Source organism: Lissotriton vulgaris, chromosome 1_2, assembly GCF_964263255.1.
Source record: "Lissotriton vulgaris chromosome 1_2, aLisVul1.2, whole genome shotgun sequence".
Lineage (NCBI taxonomy): Eukaryota > Metazoa > Chordata > Amphibia > Caudata > Salamandridae > Lissotriton > Lissotriton vulgaris.
Genome location: NC_141686.1, coordinates 106,848,545 through 106,855,824, shown reverse-complemented (window position 1 = coordinate 106,855,824; position 7,280 = coordinate 106,848,545).

The following is a 7,280-nucleotide window of genomic DNA, read 5'->3' as shown; positions in this document are numbered from 1 at the left end:
ACGCTCAGGAGAGCTGTTTTCGTGTTCCTCAGGACGGGGTTCTCATTGACTGCTGGGTGTCTGGTGGCTGTGAGGAGGGTGATGGGGTTCATGCCTTTTAATAGTCCACGCTCTAGTGTCAGCCATGCTGGGGTATATTCCTTTCTTGGGTCCAACCATTGTAGTCCCTGTCTGGCTATGCATGCTACCTGGAATCTTTTGAAGTTTGTTATGTTCAGACCGCCCTGATCTTTTGTGAGTCTAAGCTTGTGTAGGCTTATTCTGAGTTTTTTCTCTTTCCACAGGAAGTTGTTAAGTATCTTGTCTAGTTTATTGTGGAAATCTTCTGTGTTCGTCAATGGTAGCATGGTTAGCATGTAGTTGACCACAGTTGTTAGCTTCATTTTTATTGCTTCTATCCTTCCCCACCATGTGGTGAATTTGGGCGACCACCCCTCCACTTTCTCTTTAATTTTCTTGATTGTTGCCTGTTCATTGTGCTCCAGTGACGTTTTTAGGTCTCTCTCAAAAAGGATGCCTAAGTATTTTATGGGCTTCTGTTGCCATGTTAATCCGGAGTTCCCTAGTACCTCTCTTGTTGTGTGGATATTTAGCGGTTTGCATTCTGATTTATCTTTGTTGAGCTTGTACCCCGAGACTTGAGCGTATTTGTCAATAGTGTCAGTCAGTGCTCTAATGGATCTTTTGGGGTCTTCTGTGACTATTAGGACATCGTCCGCATACGCCGCCAGCTTGAAAGTTTCCCTCCCTATTGGTATTCCTACTATATCTTCATTTGTTCTAATCATCGTGAGGAGTGGTTCAATGGCTAACAGGAATAGGGCTGGTGATAGTGGGCAGCCTTGTCTCGTACCCCTGCCTAGGTTGAGTATGTTAGATGTGCCTCCATTGACCACCACCCTGGCTTTGGGGTTGCTGTATAGGGCCATCACCATCTTCCTATAGTTCGGTCCTAAACCGAATTTCGCCATACATTGCTCTAGGAAGGGCCATGAGACCCTGTCAAAAGCTTTCTCCGCGTCTAGGGCTATCATGACTGCGGCATTGTTGCTCCTGGAGGAGTGGTTGATTATGTGGCATAGTAGTCTCGTGTTATCGTGGGACATGCGGTTTTTGAGGTAGCCAACTTGAGAGTTGTGTATGAGTTTGGGTAGGTATGCATTGAGTCTGTTGGCAAGTATTTTAGCGTATATCTTGCAGTCTACATTGATGAGGGAGATCGGTCTGAAGTTCTTTGCCTCAGTTGTATCCTTCCCCTCCTTTGGTATGACAATTATGTTTGCCTCAGCCATCGAGGGTGTCATGTGACCTGTCTGGACGCATTCTGTAAATACCTGTTTCATTGTGGGTTTGAGGATGTGCATGTAGTTTTTGTAGAAGCTAGCTGTGAAGCCATCTGGCCCTGGCGCTTTATTATCCTTGAGGAGTGCCGTGGCTTTGGCCATCTCATCCTCTGTTATGTCTAGCTCTAGGATGTCTCGTTCGCAGGCTGATAGTGTAGGGGGGGTTATACTTACTAGCAGCTCTTTGCCCCCATCCTCCTTTAGTGTTTCATCCCTGGTGTACAGTCCCTCATAGAAATCTCTAAAGACCTGTAGTATATCTTTGTTTGCAGTCATGGACTTGCCCTGTCTGTCTTTGATGGCTCCTATCGTGTGCTGTCGCGGTTTCCCTCTTAAGTAGGATGCTAAGTTCTTGCCGGCCTTGTTTGCAGTGCAGAGGTTAATAGATTTATATTTGTTAATCCAGGTCCCTGCTCGCTCACTCAATATTCTATTGAGTTCGTACATATGTTTGGTCAGATTCGTGAGTGTGTTCTTGTCTTCCATTCTGGCTATGTGGCTGTTCTCCAGTTTTTTAATTTCATTTTCTAGGTCTTCGATTTTTTTGTTCCTTCCTTTGTTTAATCTGCCCTTGATTGTCATAACTACTCCCCGTACAGTGGCTTTCAGTGCGTCCCATAGTACCTCCCTGTTTGTCTCTGGTGTGTCATTTATTAGCAGGTATTCGTTTATCGCCTTCTCTATCTCGGCTTTTGCTGAGGCGTGGTGGAGTATGCTGTCGTCGAATCGCCATCTGCGGGTTAGCTTTTCGTTATGCCTGCCCGCCAAGGTTAGGCTTACGTGCGAGTGGTCTGATACTGATCTGGGTCCTATCTCCGTGTGGTCTATGAGGTGGGTGTGTGTACCTGACATGAGGATATAATCTATTCTGCTGTATGAGTTGTGTGGGTTGGAGTAGAATGTGTACTCTCTGGCATCTGGGTTGCTTAGGCGCCATGGGTCTCTCAGTCTGAGTTTGGCACAGAGATTCTTCAGGATGTTGGGTTTGTTCGCTGTTTGGCTTGGCCTGCTCGGGTGTTTGTCAATCGCTAAGTCTAGAACCTGGTTCATGTCCCCGGCGACTATCAGCAGATCTTCTAGTGGTAGTGTGTGTAGTTGTGATCCCACCCCCTCCCAGAATGCTTTATCTTCGGTGTTGGGTCCGTATATGTTCGCTACATGAAATGTTTCTCCCGCCCTTCTAAGAGTGGTCACCAGTGTCCTTCCTTGGGTGTCGACTTGTGAGCCTACCACTGCTAGCTGGGATTTTTTGGTGATAATTGTTACTACCCCATTCTTCTTGTTCTGTGCCGGGGATCCCACCACCTCGCTTATCCAGTTTGCACCTATGCGCCCGATGTCAGCTGCTTCTAATCTAGTCTCTTGGAGCACATAGATGTCGCCTTTGAGTTTCTTAAGATGCTCGAGCACCTTCCTTCTTTTGACCGGGCTGTTGAGACCCTTGACATTTAGGGACACTATCTTAATGTCTGTTGCGATGTTGCTCTGGTTGGTGTTTGTCATTTTGTGTTGCTTGTGTTTCGCGGTCTATTTGGCCCTCCCTTGCGTACTTGCGATGTCTGTGTTGTATGCATTCCTCGGTACCTATGCCTGCGTTTGCTGGACCTCGACGTGAAGATATAGAGGTGAAGATAGGAGAAGAAGAAGAAAAGATGATAGAAAGTAAGCCCATGTATACGCTCCCCGCTCCCCCCAGCCCCCCTCGCCCGTCCCTCCCCTCCCACCCCACCCCCCCACCCTCCCTTACTTGCTGAGTGGGTGTGCGACGACAAAGTTCCTCTGCCCCGCATCATCCCTGAGGTAGATTTTGTGTTCTTCCTTTGTTTGTAGGTAGGTTGGAAGTAAAAACATTATCTTGTTCAGTCTCTGTTGCATAGTTGGTCGCTGGTATTGCCATCATCCGGCATTATGTCTCTTTGTGTCTGCTGCCTGTTTACAGCTCCTGTTTGACTGTTCGCGGTAGCTTGAGGTAGATTTGTTGTCTTATGTCCTGAGCATTCCTTGGTTTGTGGTGTGTCTTACTCAGATTGCCCGCTCACGTCTGGTGATGCACTTCTTTTTGCTGCCCCGGGGCTTTTTATCTCCTCCATCTCTTCCACCGGTGGTCCTCGTAGGTAGTTCCTTAGATCACCTGGGCATTCAAAGATCATTGTTTTCCATTTGTCCGTTACTTTGAACCTGGATGGGCCCACGAAGCTGAAAGTTGCGCTTCTCTTGCGTAGGGTTTCTCTGAGGGCCAGGAACCCTTTTCTTGACTCTACCGTTTGCTTCGAGTAGTCTTGGATTAGCACGATCTTGCTCCCCTCCCACAACAGATTCTGGTTCTTTCTGGCAAAAGCAAAGATGGCTTCTGTTTGGCTCATCCTGAGTGGGTTGCAAATTATCGCCCTTGGCCCCTTGCCTGTCATCGCTCTCCCTGCTGGTATTCTATAGGCCTTTTGCACCCCGAACCTTCTCTCAAATGTGATGCCCATAAGTTGTGGAATCATCTCCTCTAGCATGGCTGCACACGAGCCAGCTTTGTCTTCTGCTCCTTCAGGTATGCCCAGGATTCGTATGTTGCCCCTTCTCGCCCTGTCGTCCATCTCCGCTAGTTGTTTTTGTATGGCCTTCGTGACTTTCTGTAGTTCAGCTATGGCCTTGGTGTTCCCGCTGGTCTCATCTTCCACTGAGCTTATTCGGCCTTCCGCTATTTCCATTCTTGTGTTCGTTTTGTGGAGGTCTGCTCTTATGGCTGCCAGCTCAAGCTACATGTTCTCCACCTTGAGTTTAGTCTCTTTCGCCACTTCATTGCCCTCATTTATTCTCCTTAGGATGGTCTCTAAGGTGACTGTTTCGCCTTTGGTTTTTGAGGGGGATCTTTGATTGCCTATTTTAGGTCTTTTTTGTTCCTCTCCTTTCTTCCCCTCGTTGCCCGCCATTGTTGCACTGCCTCTTCTGGGTAGGATGCTGCCTAGCTGCCTTTCTGCCTGGGCCTCCTTAGATATGCCTATCGCCCTTGCCACCACGAGGTTCCCTTGATGTCTGTACCTGCTGGGCTCTCTGATGTGCCTTGTCCTGGTCTTTGCCTTTTGTCCTGCCAGCGTGTGCTTTGTCTCGTTCGCGGCTGGTCAGCCCGCACGCTTCTAGAGTCAGCGACCCTGTGCGGCCAGGAGATGTTGGGGCTGTTGTGGTTGGTGTGGTGAGTGGTCTTTCTGAGCCCTTGTCTATGTGTCTCTCTGGTTTGCCGTTGTGGCACTATGTGCTCTCTTGGTTGCTTCCTCTTTGCTCAAGACTCGCGTGCCTTTATTTATCTTCTGGCTCTTTCCACACCCCCTGTCATGAGTGTTGTTTGCCTCCTGTGTGTATTTTGATATCCCCACACGCTCACTGCTTACTGCTCAGGTTTGGGACTGTTTCTTTATTTGCTCATGGCGTGCTTCCCAGGGCCCCTCGGGGCTTTAGTGCTGCGCAGAGGTTGTGCTCGACAGTCCCTCTATGCGGGTGTTAGCCGTGATTCTGTTGCCTTGTGCTCTTGTGCTGTGTGACCATGCGCCCGTGGCTGTATCTTTGTGTGCTGTTTCTGGATCGGAGCCCTCCTGGGCTCCTTGTCGATGTTGTTTGGGCTACCCCCTTGACTCCAGCTGCAGACGCCCTTCTCTTGTCTGTCTCTGGCGCTCGCTCCGGCCTCTGGTGCGGGATCTCGTGCCCCCCGCGTTCACCCGGCACCTCCGATTGGCCTGTTACACTGCTCCTGCCGTGCACCTCTTCCTGCGCTCCCCCAGCGCTCTCCTACCTTCTCCTCTCTGCTGGTAGGCGCTGCTGTGTTAGCGCTTTCTCCGCTTGCTTCCTGCTTGTGGGGGGTTCTCCGCTTGCCTCCGGCGCAGGTCTCCGCACACCTCCCTGTTCGTGCGCCACCTTCCGGTTGGTAGCTCTTCCGCTTCCAGGTCCCCTGCTTCGCCTTCCGCCCAGGATCGGAGAAGACTTCCGGCAATGGCGCCCTCTCTGCAGCCACTTCCGGTTTGGCGTTGCACCCTCTCACGGCCCTCAGATGGTGCGTCGCTGGGTCTTCGGATCACCGGACTGTCACCTGTGCTGCGGCCTGTCCCTTTCTCTGTGTCCGTGCTGGTCGCCGGCTCTGGGCACCCTTCTCTCACTCGGATCTCGAATCCAGACTTGGTAAGGGTTTTTGCCCCGGGTTGGGGGAAGGTCTCCGGCTACAGTTATCAGGGAGTGTTGTCTCAATGTGGTATCGTCCTCTTGCTGCTTCCGCCGTTGGTTTTCCTTTCGGTGACTCCCACTTGCCTCAAGGCGCCATCTTGTGCTTCGTGCTTTGTTTGCCCTTGGTGGGTTTGAGGGCTGATTTCTTGTGCTGTGGCTGCTCTCCTCTTTCTTCCGTCCGTCGTTCGGTTGCGCCGATCTTCCCCCACCTGTTTTTTGTTTTTTTTTGGCTGGCTCTGGCTAGTTTGGCTGGTTAGTTTCCCCTCAGGGATGTGGAGCCGACGGACTTAGACGACCGTCCGCATTGCCGTCCAAGCCACGCCTTTGTTTTTTTTGGCTGGCTCTGGCTAGTTTGGCTGGTTAGTTTCTCCTCAGGGATGTGGAGCCGACGGACTTAGACGACCGTCCACATTGCCGTCCAAGCCCCGCCGACAAGTCACTTCAAGGGACAAGAAGCCATTATGCCTAATCCCCGCAACACACCACGCTCCTCACCCTTAAAACATCCCTTATCTCTTAGATAGGTTAAATAATCAGTTCCCTCCAAACAAACAAAAAAAAATAGCTAAAAAAACATTATCGTTTGCAACACAAATAGCTCTAGCTTTCACTATTGCAATTATTTTATTTGTATATTTAATGCTGTGTATATAATGTATTTTTTATGGGTATATGTATATGTTATCTGTATTTGTTGTGTATATTTTTTGTGCTTTGACACCAACTGCCACTGATTATATGATTATATATATATATATATATATATATATATATATATATATTTCCAAATTAGCCGCTTTGAAATGCCGTTTGGTAGGCAAAAGACGAGAAGTGGACCCAGATGTCTGTGCCAATCAGAATTTCTTTATTTAATCGACCAGCCTGTCCGCCATGACGCGTTTCGACTCTCAATCGAGTCTTGATATATATATATATATATATACACATAAAGATAAACATCTCTCCTCCAACCCATTCTCCAACACCGCAGCCCGAACCCTGCATAGATGGATCTCGGACAGCACCAACACCATAGCCCCCCTCAAGAAAACCAATACCCGTGCCAAGAAAGCCAGATGGTTTACCACCGAACTTCGAGAGTCCAGGCGCACATGCCGCCGCCTTGAAAAGGCCTGGAGAAACACCAAATCCACAGAAGCCCACAACAACTTCAGAGCCGCCACCAACGCCCACCATCAACTCATCAGAGAACGAGGAAAAAAGCGATTGAAGACAGAATCTCCACTCTTCAGCATCATCAAGGAGTTCGCCCAACCCACCAGCGAGTCTACCGACATCCCTCCCTCACAAGACCTCTGCGACAAACTCAGCATCTTTTTCCACCACAAAATCAAGAGCATCTACGACAACTTCGACGAAGACAACCAACACACTGAACCCTCACCAACCACCCCCGACACCCGGAAACCAGCGATTGATGACTGGACAGCCCTCACCACCGAAGACACACTGAAGACAATGAAGTCAATCCACTCAGGGGCCCCCACGGACCCCTGCCCCCACCACATCTTCAACAGAGCCACCAACACCATCGCACCCATGCTCCGCCAAACCATCAACCGCTCCCTGGCGACCGCCTCGTTCCCCGACGACTGGAAACACGCCGAGGTCAACCCCCTCCTAAAGAAACCCTCAGCGGACCCCACCGACCTCAAAAACTACAGACCCCTCTCCCTGCTCCCGTTCCCAGCGAAAGTCATTGAGAAAGCCATCAAC